The sequence below is a fragment of the Rhinolophus sinicus genome, chromosome 1, assembly GCF_057876585.1.
Source record: "Rhinolophus sinicus isolate RSI-liver-muscle chromosome 1, RSI-T2T, whole genome shotgun sequence".
NCBI lineage: Eukaryota > Metazoa > Chordata > Mammalia > Chiroptera > Rhinolophidae > Rhinolophus > Rhinolophus sinicus.
Window position 1 is genome coordinate 116,460,087 of NC_142501.1, and position 14,051 is coordinate 116,474,137.

The 14,051-nt window shown below is 43.9% G+C and overlaps 1 protein-coding gene across 2 annotated transcripts in view; it reads right to left on the bottom strand.

The window, feature by feature from the left end:
• Positions 1-14,051, bottom strand: part of FRMD4A (FERM domain containing 4A) — a 565,607-nt gene that overhangs the window by 515,471 nt on the left and 36,085 nt on the right. The gene's annotated exons all lie outside the window — the stretch shown is intronic.

Sequence of the window (14,051 nt, forward strand, 5' to 3'; positions counted from 1 at the left end):
CATGCTACAATAGCTCTGTGGATGCCATTGGTTGGGCAGGCCATCGAATGGGGACAGGTGGGCAGCAAAGGAGTGAGGGACAGGTGGGCAGCATCCCGAATGCCACACAAGTCATAAACCCAACAAAGGAGGTGCTTGAAATGCAACTACATCACAGGTTAGTTGCATTAGCACATGGCTGTTTTATGAGAAGCCCTAAATATACTTGGTTGGGTGAGTTTCCTATTGCTGCTCTAGCAAATCACCACACACTTAGCAGCTTAAACAATCCAGTGTATTACCTTTTTTGTAGGACAAGAAGTTTTGTAGGTCAAAAGTCTGACATGGGTCTCACTGGGCTAAAATCAAGGTGTCAGCAGGGCTGTGTTCCTCTCTAGAGGCTCTTGGCAAGTATCTGTTTTCTTGTCTTTTCCAGCTTCTAGAGGCTGCCCATATTCCTTGGCTTGTGGCCCCCTTTTCCATTGTCAAAACTAGCAAAGAAGAATCTCTCTGACTGACTTCCATGTTCACATTTCTCTGACCCCAGTGGAAAACGTTCTCAGCTTCTAAAAATTCATATGATTACAGTGGGTCCACCTCGATAATCCTGGCTACTCTCCCCAGCTCCTTCATCATAAGGTCCTTTACCATCATCACATTTGCAAAGTCCCTTTTGCCTTGAAAGGTAACATATATACATAGGTTCTGGGGATTAGGATGAGGACATCTTTAGGGAGCTACTAACCTGCACACCAAAAAAGAGTCCAGAATCTGAATATTTCTAAATCTATTACCCATCATTCCCTTTAACAGGAAATGAGTGATTTTGCCTGCTGCATGTTAACCCTGAGAACCACTATCATCATTACTCATTAAGGTATGAGGTCTGACAATTAAATTCGCGAATTCATCCTAGAAAAAGAGCTACATACCTCATTACTGAATATCACTATGGTCACCTTCGAAGTACTCCCCTTGGGAAGCTGTGCACTGACGCCAGCGCCTAGTCCACCCTTCAAAGCAATTTTGGAACTCTTTTTCTGGAATGGCCATTAGAGCTGTCATCGTATTCCCCTTGATGTCCTGAATGTCATCAAAATGTCTTCCTTTCAGTATTTCCTTTATCTTCTTCAGGTAAAAAAAGAAGTCATTGGAGGCCAGATCAGGTGAGTATGGAGGGTGTTCCAATACAGTTATTTGTTTACTGGCTAAAAACTCCCTCACAGGCAGTGCTATGTGAGCTGGTGCATTGTCATGATGGAAGAGCCATGAACTGTTGGGGAAAAGTTCAGGTCGTTTTCATCTAACTTTTACACGCAGCCTTTTCAGCACTTCCAAATAGTAAACTTGGTTAACTGTTTGTCCAGTTGGTACAAATTCATAATGTATCTGATATCAAAGAAGGTTAGCAACATCGTTGCAACAAGTTCATGAACTTTATTGTCAGACCTGATAACAAACCCTCAGCTGTTTTCCTGATGGATGCCATTATGACACCTCTTAGGATACAGCTATGCTCTATCACAACCTTCTTTTTTATTCTTAAGAGCAACATCTTCTTTTAATATTGAGTTTGGGATATGCTTGTATTAAGTCATTTTCTTATTTAATGATCAGCAATCTGCAAAAATCTTTAACTGAGAGGGCAGTGAGGCATTTTCCATGTGTTCTGTGACATAATCTGCATTGTTAAAAACCTACTTTATAAGTGGCTATTGGGGTAAAAGTAACCAGTACTGCTCTGAAAACTGCCAATGTCATCGAATTTCTAAAGTCTTATCAGTGGAACTCTTCTGGCTGTTATTTAATAATTAGTTTAATTAGTACATTTATAATTAACTTGAGCTTTACCCAACCACCTTGGCAGAAGAATCATAAAGAGACCTATTATACTGGTCAGGTTAGGATAGGCTATGATACAACAACAAACAAATCGTAGTATCTCAAAAAAATCTAATAAAATAAGGGTTTATTTCTTCTCATTCAAAGCCAATGCAGTTCAGGTTATCTTTCCCCCATCTTGTAGCTACGCCATCAGGAAAGTATGGTTGCCAAGGTCACTGTAGGCAGGAGGAGAGGGATGGAGAATGCAGACCCAATTTTTAACTGCCTCCGCTATAAAATAGCCTATGGCATTTTCCCTCACAGGCCATTGGCCAGAAATAATCACATGACACTCACTTGACTGCAAAGGAGGCTGGGAAATAGAGGGGGGTGGATGGTCCATTGGCGAGGACTGTCGGTGCCCCCCATCCCCTTCATCCCCTTCACTGACTTCCTTTGTCTTCTCGTTGTGAAAGAGGAGCAAATGGAAGTAGAACCAGAAGTGATCTGCAGCTCAACCACCCAAGACACCTTCTGTCCTAACACCTCCATGAGGGTTCTGCCAGTTTCCAGCTCTGGAATTTTCTGAAGGCAGGATAATTTCCTCTAAGACAGAGTCTCTCAAGGTTGCCTAATATGACTAATTCCCATCCAAGTCATGGCAATTTCAGTGATTTACACTTCGAAGTCACACCGTTTGTCTCCCTTTGAATGATTTACTCTTAGGATAGTCAATAAGGTTGACTCATTCAAAGCTCAGACTTCACAAGGGGCTTAAACGCCCCTTTCTCAAATACATTTGAAGTTAAGATTTTAATCAATTTAATTTGCAAATAGTTTACTCAGACATCTTAGGCTCTGAAAGAGCTTCCTGTTGCTTTTTCAAAACATACATCTCCTGGGACAATGAAGTACCCAATTTTGCCACTTAGAGAGCTATGGGGATTTGAAGTTCCACGGCCAGATGGAGAAATGCCAGTTAAAGGTTCCCTGTTATTCTGTTGGTCTGTGTTCAAGTATTCAATTGTCTCTTAGTCATAACACTTGCTTCTTACAGAGTTCAACAAAGTTAATTTTGCAAATGAAGTATTGAACTAGACGACACACAATGTATCAGTTCACATAAGCTGGTGTTTTTTTCTGGGGGTGGTGGTGGTGAATGAAATTAGCAGTCTACCCTGCTTGCCTGTACGAATTAAAATACAGCCTGGATTCAAGGTAGAAGTGAATTCTCACCTTTTCATAGGTCCTTCCAAATCCAAACTAGATACAGTTGTGACAAGAGTGATGGTAGAACCACATACCTTCAGCTTGGGGCTATGAATGGTCAGAGTCAGCTCTAGGATTCTTATCTGTCCTCTGGATGAATGAGTACGGGGACTTTGGGTTCTTTGATAAAATCTCTGGATATCAAGATTCAGACCATCTCACAGAGAAGTTGAGATTCATTCAGTCCCTCTTTAGCGACCTTACCAGTGCCCTTGCATTGTGCTAGAATCTCTTATACAACAATGAACAAGAAAGACACCATCCCTGACCTTTGGAGGTTAGAGTCTGGTGAGAATGATGCTAAGGGAGATGGTGAAAGGAAGAAACAAGCTCCAATAAATCAATTATGAGTGATGCTGATTGCCATGGAGAAAATAAAGAGGGCTAATGTTTATTACACTAGCTAATACAGACAGTACCAAGGGGAGGTGTTGTGCATAAATGGGGAATGCCCCCCTGAAGAGCAGTGTGGACAAAGGGCTGGTGTCCTGTTCCATACACAAACTCAGGGGAGGTGCCAGACAGGCCATCAGTTCACAGGGGGTCACACACACTCCCTGGAGGACTGGCAGAACTCAAGAACCACCCTCTTGCCATCTCTTTGCAGCTTATGATCAAAACTATGGTTTGAGGACTGATCTCAGCCCTAAGCATGGCACGTGTGTAAATTCATTTTACACATAAGAAAACTGAAGCACAGAAAAGGGAAGTAATCAGCTCAGGTCACACAGTGGCAGAGCCAGGTGTCAAACCCAGACTGTGAGTCCAGGGCCCATGCTCTTATCCACTCTGCTATTTTACCTTCAGAGACACACGGCCCACTTTGGGGAGGGGAGAGGCTGTGGGAAGTCCTGAAGCTTGGAGAAGGAGAGAGGAGCACGCAGCCCGTCACCTGGGAGGCTGTTAGGGTCACGATGATGTGGCTTCAGCCAAAAGATTCTGACTCTAACCAGGAAGAGTCCTGGTTAGAGTCCATATTTATCTACATGGCTGGAAAAACAAGGGCTGAACTCCAACCAGGGTGCGGAGGGGAAGAGATGGATGAAAGAAAGGACGAAGGAAGAGGATCCGCTTCCACATTTTAGAAACATAACAATGAGCATATAACTAAATGTGGATTTCTCAGCTGCTACTTGTCTGGCCCAACTCCACACCACGGTAGCAACCTGGACCAGCCAACCAGGCAGGCCAGGGGGAACCAGCCTGTTCCCAAGAGCTATTCGACCCTTCCTTCTCCAGGGCCTCTCCTTTTTCTTGTCCCAGTTTAGACCTGAAGCCCAAATCAGTTCTTACTCCTGTCCTCTGGTCTTGGCCTTGGAATTTCAGTTTCTAGGTTGACATCTCAACCTTTGGGCTTGGACCATTCTCACAGGTAATCTCTGCTTCCCACAGTCTCCGGTAGGACACTTCCTGCCCAGGTCAACACTTCAAAACCCAAACTCTGCCTCTAGCTGCTGGCCAGTGTCAGGTCGTTCCACCCCGTCTCTATGACGGTAGAGTCTGACTTCCTGGGTGCCAAGCTCTCTGCCCCATCCTGGCTAATGGAGACCATCAAGGAGACCTCGCCTGGATCAGACTTTCCAGAGCTTACAATCAGGTCATAGGACCTAGACCAGCCAAAGTCTCAGGCTCTCCCACCAGGACTAAAGCTAACGAAGTCCACTTAAACTTTATAGGGCAGGTATCAAAAAAGCACAATGTTACACGGCACAGATGGACAAAATAGACGGGAAGTGTGTTCAGCAATATAGCCTTTCCTTTTGAGTCAATATATTCAAACACAACTTGTATTTCCATAACAACCACACGACTGGTGGCCGTTTGAATATGTTAAACCTTTGCAAAGACATCAGGCCATACAAAGAAGGAGACTATAGAAAAGACCAACAAAGGAAAATGTCGGAGAGCAGAGAATCAAGCCAATTTACACTTCAAATGATATCTAAGTCATTTCAATGTGTCCTGACATCTTTGCCTTTTCTTATGTATAACCAGAGTGCCCTTGGATAACAAAGGTGGTGAAACGCAAACATCTCTGTGTTTAGATAAAATTCTAAGACTTCTCTAACAGGAGTCCATCCCAAGTCTTTAAACACTCAAGAGGGCACAGTGCCTCAGGACTCCTAAGCAATGGCCTTGGGGGTTTTGACACTGGCCAAGTCATATGACCTCTAGGGGATTCTTTTTTTTAGTTCCCACCAGAAAGTAGTATTTTAGTTAACCTGTAAGGACTCTTTCAGCTCTAAAAGTCATGCCTCAGTGTCACAACTGTCAAACACCGCCTGAGACATCGGCCATCCCAGGGCACTGTGTGCTTCCGAGAGCTGGAGAACACTTGAGTAGAAGTTAAATGTGACCAGCTTCACAATCTGTGTTTGACTCAACTTGGGCACTTTCTCTAAGGAGCCTTCCCAGAACCCCCATAAAAAGCCTCTTGGCACAAACCTCACCCCCCCCTCCTTTGCCTTCCTGCCCACCTCTTGGGAAACCTATTCAAGGGGAGAGCTCCCTTCAGAATCTCTTAATGAGAAGGCCCAGTCTTTTGGCCTTTCAGCTCAGGAACTCTGTGTCCCCATTTTCAAGGTCCAATTTGTCGCTCTGGCCCTCTGCCTCTGGCTTCCAGTCCTGCCCTGGGAAGTTCAAAGTTGTATAAAATCATGTGAGGAAAGCTGGCCTCCGTGTCACGGGCCCCCACAGGCAGGAGGAAGGGGTGAGAATCCTCACACCCCCAGAGCCAGGGAGGGCTTTATTTTCTGTTTGTTTGTGTGTTGGCTTCTCTACGGTTTTAAGCCTTGACCTTCCCTTGCGAGGTGATCAGCAGTGTGTCTGCCCCCTCCATTCTTCACGTCCCACAGTTCCCACATTTGTGGGGGGTGTTGCAGGCACAGTACCCTCCTGTCCCCACCAGATGAAATGCTCATAGTCATCAGGGAAGAAAGGTCACATCTGAATCTGAGCCCCAGGAAAGATGGAGAAACCTGGCTTTGAAATTGACAGAATCATCCTAGCAAACACTGGGCGTAGGCGTCTCCCCACCCACGCTTGCTGTATTCTCCTTCCGGTCTCCCCTTCCAGAGTCTCTTCTCCACATGCCAAGTTGCCTACTGAGGCCACTCTGTTGAGTCACACATTCTTTGCCTGCCAGGGAAGGCGGTGCAGGTCCAGGGATAGGGAAGGTCAGGCTTTCTCTGACTTCTTCAGGTTATTTCCTCCTAATGGCCTAAGCTCCCCACGAGGAAGACTTCAGTTTGGTTCTAAACATTGCAGGTTACGTTGAACACCAAGGGGGGAACATCATGACTTGCCCGTTTTTGAATGACACCCTATTACCCCTGACCTGTCTGTCAACCTGTCCCAGCAACATGACCCTCCACGATAATGTCAATCACTTTTTCTGATATTCTAACTACAGGGACCTCTGACAGTCTGGGTCCGTATATTTCAAATCAGTTAGGAGGCTGTGAGAGTTTGACATTGGGGAACCCTCTGGGCAGACATCTACCCTGTTGGTCCCCAATCTAATATCACTGAGTAACTGAGTCCAAGAGGTAAAGATTAAAGGCCGTTCTTGCTTGAAACACCATTTTCAGAGACTTAAACAAAGAGGTAAATAACTTATTTCTAGATTGCCTTTCCCACCCCAATCTTGTCCCCCCAACTTACAAATAACTTCAACCCTCATGATTTAATTTCTTCATCACACAACTGTCCCCAATGCCCAGGTGGGTCTCCACCTACCCCAAGGTGGCTTTAAAGGCAAGAAGTAATTTCCCCCCAATATTTTGAAAATACTTATTTGAGATTACCATAAGTCAACATGAAAATTCAATAATCTCCCCACGTTCACAGAAGTCTATGTTTTAGCCACTACTCTAGATAGCTTGGAACATATTTATTCTTATATGTTTTCATAAATAAGTACAGCCAGACTCCATTTTCTTAGAAATGGACTTAACGTCTCAAAGAAGTGGCAGGTATTGAGAGGTTCTGAGGAGAAGATGGGGAAAGACCTGGCCTGCCCCTGGCCTGGAGTTTGGATGAGGCCAGCATTTTCCAGCTGAACGTCTGAAATAGTCTATGCACTCTTTACAGCTCCTGGAGTTTTGTGCCTGGTCAGATGAAGCAATTGATTGCATCCTGTCTGACAGATGTTACAAGGAGACCAGCAGCTAAGAGAGCAGGAGGGCAATCTTTATTTTCTGTTTTTTTGCATTTAATGTTTTGTTCTCAGGATGAAATGTATAGATTTCTTTCTCCGAGTGTATCACAGCGGTGCTGGTGTACCTCTCCCCTTGCCCTTTAGTACTTGAGTTTCCTTGGTGCATCAGCTGGCGAAGGCACCGGTACCCAGCAGGGTCCTGGTCATTTCAGGCTGGGCTGACCGCCTGCCCTCTGCTCCATCACAGTGTCCCTGCTGCCCTTGATCTGTGAGTAGTTAGAAGGCGTGTGGTAGATCCAACCCAAACTCACCATCAAAGGAAACCATTTCCCAGAAGAAGTGGGGTTTTTCAACTTTTGCAAAACACAGAATTGACTACTCACAATTTTCTTCCTTCATACTTCTTCCCAGATCTGAGCTAGCACAAACTCTTCTTAACTCGATTCCAACCCAGACATAGAGGGACATGTAGGAACAAGTGGGTCAAGACAGTAAAGGAAACACATGTGAGGATATTTTTTAGGGTCTGGCAAGTGCTCTTTTGAAAGGTTTTGGGATTCGATTCAGACCTGATCCAAAGAAGCCCATGGCCTGCAAAGTCAACTCTCCTGCTTGCAGACAAGAAAGACTAGCAACTGGAGTTCATCTGTCCTTTCAGAAGGCTCAGGAGTCTCTAGACAAGTACTCTAATAAAATGAGTAATCGCCTGTGCTTTAGCCATGAGGAAGCAACAATAGCTCAGCAGATTTAGGTAGGAGACGTGGGGAAACGAATGCATTCTAATACAGCCCTGTCACTGGCTTCCAAAGAGATCCTCTTGCGTTAGCTCCAATGTTAAATGGAGTTAAATGGAGCTAAACACAATCCGAGAACGTATGAGAACCTTCCAGGACAAAATGCAGAAATCAACTATATGAAGAAACTGAGAATCAACAGAGCTCAGACACCAGGTCATAGGTGAACTTTGTAACTGCAGAGAGATGGGTTGGATGAGAACACATCTGAAAAGGGATATGTACAACTTTGTTCACCATTTGATCAACCACACGCAGTAGTGAGAATTGGAAAACAGGGTCTTCCAAGCGAAAATGTACATATGACCTTCTCCCTCCTGCCTACTGCTTTCAGAGAGATCTTCTTACACTTCCTTTCCATTCCTTTCCCTCGATTGTTGCGCCAGGTCCCTGCTTAAGCCTTCGCTACAACCAGAAAAAGTGGTTTCTTGGGGTTTGACGTCACATCAATGTGCATCCCTCCAGAAAGGACTGTGAAAGCTCAAGTCCAAATAACATTGCCATTGGACACTTTGAGCTGTGTCATCAAAGGACATTGGTGTCTCTTGTGACTTCTGGGCATGAGCCTGAAGCTCAAATGCACAAATAAGAAGGGATTATCCAACACTGGCATCAGCAGAGAGCAGTGCTCCCTAAACGTCATTCACAAGTCTCTCCTCCAACCACAGCCCTCAGCTAACGCTCTCAATCTCGGATTTGGGTTCCCAGTGGGAGCTGACTTTAACCTAGCACGGTTTCGGGGTTGCAATGGCTTCAAACCGGAATGGCCTCTGTGAAATGTTGCAATTGTTAAGGCAGCAGAGTTCAAATAGTGAATGGTAGAAAAATTGATCACTGAAAAGAAATAAGGCTCGATATAAAAGAAATTCCACAGCACACCTAATTACAGACTTATAGCACTGCTTTCTCTTTACATTTTTATATCCAGGGTAAAGGTGAAAAAGACTGCCGGGTGTGTGTGTGTGTGTGTGTGTGACAAAAACAGAGACTAGGAAAAAATCCAAGAAGGGAAGGTTTTTTGGATTGGCCCCCCAGATTGGTATTCAAAACTCTTAAGTATTTATTTTCTCTTATGTTCACATCCATCTACTCACCACCTCATAATTACCAGAATTCTTTTGATTATGTATAATGTTGCCCTTCACTTATTTACTTATAATAAGTATACCTTGACTTACTTCTTTATGGTAAGTGTTGTCCAACAACTTTATCTTGCAAATCTGCCTTGTAGGTCATTGAATCTGAGCTCTAATTTTAAAATATGCAAGTACATACTTTGGAACCATATAGAATGGTGATCAATTTGGAACAAGTTTCTTAACCTCTGTAGTAAAAATAGCTATACTTCACTGAACACTTACACGAACTGGGCCAAGGGCAGAACATAGATCTTCTCAATTAATCCTTCAACAACCGTTTGGTAAGTATACTATTATTACTCCCAATTCACTGATGAGGAAACTGATATTTGGAGGGGATAACTTGTGTACGGTCAAACAAACAGCTAATGAAAAGTTATCTTAACACAAAAAATTCAACTATAGTATTTTGCCTCTGAGTCTCCATTATCTCAACTGTAAAATATGAACAAAACTCCTCAACTCATAGGATTGTTGTAAAATTTAAATGAGGTTACATATGTAACTGGCATAGAGGCTGGCACAAAGTAGGGCACAATGAATATTAGGTTGCTAATATTGTACACCTTCCTAGGTGACCAAAATTATCACAATGCATATCGCCATCAAATGAGCTCTGCTTCCTCAATCTTGATGTAGGCATGCCAAATAGCACTTTTAGATAGGGATGATTTTAACTGGGATATATTACAACAACAATGACAAAAAACAATTATAGAATATTGTTGCAGAGCTAAACACATTGATCTCTCAGCAGTAAAGTAGGTGTGGTGACTGTAAAATTTGTGTGGTGCTATATGCACTCATGTAGTACTTATTCCATGTGCTTGGGTGGTGGTTGTATACCTCTAGTCCTTGTTCCCAAATTCTCATCCTGGAAGACTCCTATTCATCCTTCAAGGCCCATCTTAAATGCTCCTTCCTCTGGGAAGCCTTCTCTTAGGCAAAGGGAACTGCCCTCTGTACTACTACAGAACTCTACTAGATGGTACTCTGGAGCAGGGCTACAGCTTAAGAAACATTTGATACCCGGGTTCACCATAGGGCCTGGTAGATAGAAGGTGAACAATAATTGTTTATTTAATGAAGGAACAATTTGTGCTGATTTTGAATTCCTAATAACCTGAATCCCTGAGGTCATGTAAAGCAAGGTTTAATATATAAGTAATGCAGATTCCAACATTCATTAGACTTTTTGCATTAAAATGAGCAATGCCATTTCTCTGTCTGGCTGTAGTGAAGGGTCAGGTGTGGAGCAGCTAGCAAAGCGTATGGACTACAGACCCCGAAGTGAATCCACCCAGTAGGCTCTCCAACTCACCTGCCTAGTTTCTCTATTTACATTCTTGGGTCTGAGCCCAATTCTTGTCTTCACAAAACCCCCTCTAGTGGTCAGAGTTGCTTTGGAGCTACAGGCTATGTTCCAGCAGCTACCAATTTTCTAGACCTGAGAAAGACGTGGGTGGAAAACACTAGTGTGGACAGAGAGGTTCAACTGGAGCCCCTGACAAGAGCATCGGAGGCCTTGGGGGGGGGGGGGGGCTTTCACTTTACGCCGAATGGAAGTTTCCAACATTTCACTAGTGAGACAACACCCACCCATGGTGGCATATGGAAGCAGCCTCTTGCTTCCATCTCAGCCGTGATTTAGTGCAACGAGGGCAGCTTCCTGGTCTGTCCCCTGGTTCTATCACATGTGGTATGAGACCATAAGTGAGTGACTCAACTTATCTGACCATCTGTGAAATGGGATAATAATATATCTCCAGGCTATTGTGAGGATTATAGAAAGTACTACATGTGAAGCACCTCTGGTAGGACATAGCGCTGAGTATGCTCAGTAAGTACCAGTTTCCTTGCTCTTCTCCTTGCCCCACGGCAGCTTTCCTCCTGAAGGAACCGAATCCTCTCATGTCATGATGTAAGACGATGGGTCAGAGCCCGCTGATTGGATCGATGGGGCAAAGTCTCCATTTGCCTCCGCGGCCAGTAAACTAAGCAATCAAAGGACGGTGATGATGTTTCAGTTTGAACAATTGGGGTTGGGAAATACTAGTTCACTACAGATTCTAATCAAAACCACAAAATGGCCGCTCTGCAAAAGAACTTCAAACTTCCCAAAATATCATAGCCATGCAACACAACATATGGACCATTAGAATTCTCCTCATGCCTTATGGTGCTAATTTAAGATCAGAAATTGCCCTTCCATCTTTTGCTTTCCAAAGCTTTGGCATTCTCATCCAAGCCCCCGTTCTTCTTGGACTCAGTAAATGGATTTGTATTTGGCTGACTGAGAAAAGGACTTGCAAATGTTCAGTGGATATTTCTACTCTCATCCTCTCAACATTGAAAAACATAGTGAAACAGAGGTGGGGAAAGGAGATGATAGCTTTGGATTCTATTCTCATTCAACTCTCCCCTACTTGTCTCTTAAATGAAAGCAGGGGCAGGAAAGCATTGGGTTCCTCAGCCGTACTGTCCAATCTCCAGGCTGGGGGAGCCTCTGCAGCTCGGCCTTGTGCCATTACAAGTGTTCTGCTGAAACTGCATTATTCACATCCAGGCTGCTCTCTCTTAAGCAATGGCTTGAGAAAAAAATGTGCCAGAAAAACGAAACTTTTTACAATGGGGAAAGAGCTACATGAAGAGGAACGCGACTCCCCACCGGTTAGTGAGGCAGTGAATCTGACAACACCCCAGAAGTGAGGCAGCTGTGCTTTCCAGTTAGAGAGCAGGAGCACGCCCTCCGAGATGCCAGAGCCACTTTCAGTTTTGCAAATGAGTCTTTTGGAGGCCACAGTCTTTCCCCAGCAGGGGGAGTTGGAAAGCCCTGAAATGTTTTGTATAAAGTAAGCCTAAAGGTTAACACTTCAAAAGGACCAGGCTGGTGTAGAGGCAGGGAGGAGGCCCGGGAGGAGGTGGGAGGAGACCAAGTCCCTGTGGGGAAGTTTACCAAGGACTCTGGAGGGCCAGGAACCCGGGTGGCCTCACTAGTGGGGCCAGTGAAAGACTCGAAATGGTGGCGGGCACATGGCCTTCTGTTAAGCGATGGGAACAGCTTATCTATATTCTCACAAAGACTGTGTGTCCAGTTGCCCTTGGGGTTCTGTTCTACGAGGGCCAATCTTTCATAAAATTGCAAAGCAGGTGAAGTTTATCTTCTAGTTTCACCTACCAGGGTCCCAATCTTTCTTCTTGATGACATCTTATTCTTTGACATGCCTCCTCTGGGACCCATTCATGCTTCCCAATGGCCATCAGGTCACCCCTTCTGAGGGGTAAACTGATCATTATGATGTCCCTCTTCTTTGTTTCTATAGAAAGTGTGTGTGTGTGTGTGTGTGTGTGTGTGTGTGTGTGTGTTTAGACACTGATCTCACCGCTGCAATTACAGCTTTCTTATGCGTATCTCACCAGCCTGCAAAGTCCTTGAGGGAGAAGGTTGTTTCCTTTCTTTTGATATCCCCTGACCTTAGCATCAGTTTGGGCACTTAATAGTTACTAAATACATTTTAAAACAAATATATGTGCTACTTGACAGCACCTTAAGTACATTTCTTCTCAGATATACATTTTAAGAGACTACAAAGGATTACAAGCCCATTCGGATCCAAGGCATGAGGTATTAGTCAGTGGGGGCAGGATGGTCCACCCAACGCCTTCTCAGACTCAATCACACCAACAACTCTTACAAATAAGTCCCTGTCATACAGATATCTGTCCTTTCACTAATGAGGACACGGGGTCTCTGATCATCCTTGCCCACATCTCTCTCTTGTCAGTGTCACCTGTCTTGTTGAAGCAACATGCTCTACCTTCTCAAAGCTTTCCTCCCTGCCCGTTCCTGAGGTCCCTTTTGCAAAGACTTGCAGATAGGAAGAATAGTAAATGTCAGGTTTGAGAGAAACAGGGTGTTCAGACGATAATTCTTGAATGTCAAAAATGACAAAACAACTCTTACTAAGAAGCTCAAAGAGCCTTGCAGACTAACGACAGGAGTCCTCCCTAGACTCCTGGGGAGACACTGCATGTTTACCTTTCATTTTCAGAGGAATTGGTTCCCTAGATGAAATTACTTTCTCCAGTGAAGAAATGGGGATAGAAAGACACTAGCCCCGAGAAGAAAGACCCATCCCTCTCATCAACCTTTTCATCTTCACCATTACTTTTTTCAAGAAATGTGAGTATGACCTGGAGTATTTAAACAGGTAGTTAAGAGTGGGAGCATTCATAATGAAGTTTACAATCCCAATAGTGAATCAGTAAGCTATTCCATTATTCCCAAAAAGAAATTGCAAAATCGTAAACTAAGTCTCTTTCTTGGAATGTTCTGAGGTAGTTTGCCTAGATTTGGGAGGAAGGAAGAAGGGGGAGATAGGTTTGCTCTATTTAAATTACAATTTTACATACAAGAAGGAATATGTACAGTTTTACACTGGGAATTTAGACTTTCCACAGTCTAAACAAGCCATCTCCATGTTTTACATTCTCCAATAAACTGAGGGAAGCAGTGGTGTGAGAGGGGAATGGTCTTGTGTGGCTCCATTTTGTAGGATCTGGGGCAAGTTATGCAACTTCTTTAAAACTCAGTTTCCTCATCTGTAAAATGGGAATGATGATAGCTACCTCACAGGGTCTTAGTTTTCCAAAATATGTAAAATATATGAAAAATACCTAGCACAATGACTAGCACATAAGAACTCAATAAGAGGTGTCTATTACTACTAGTGAAATTGGGGTTTGACTCCATTGTAATTAATTGATACCTTAGAAATGTGGAATTTATCCACAGCAAGTTGGGAAGAGAAACTAAAATGAGAAAACCTGGATTGTGCTTTATTACACTCAAACATTACCTCCTAAAAGTGAGACCTGGAGAAAGGG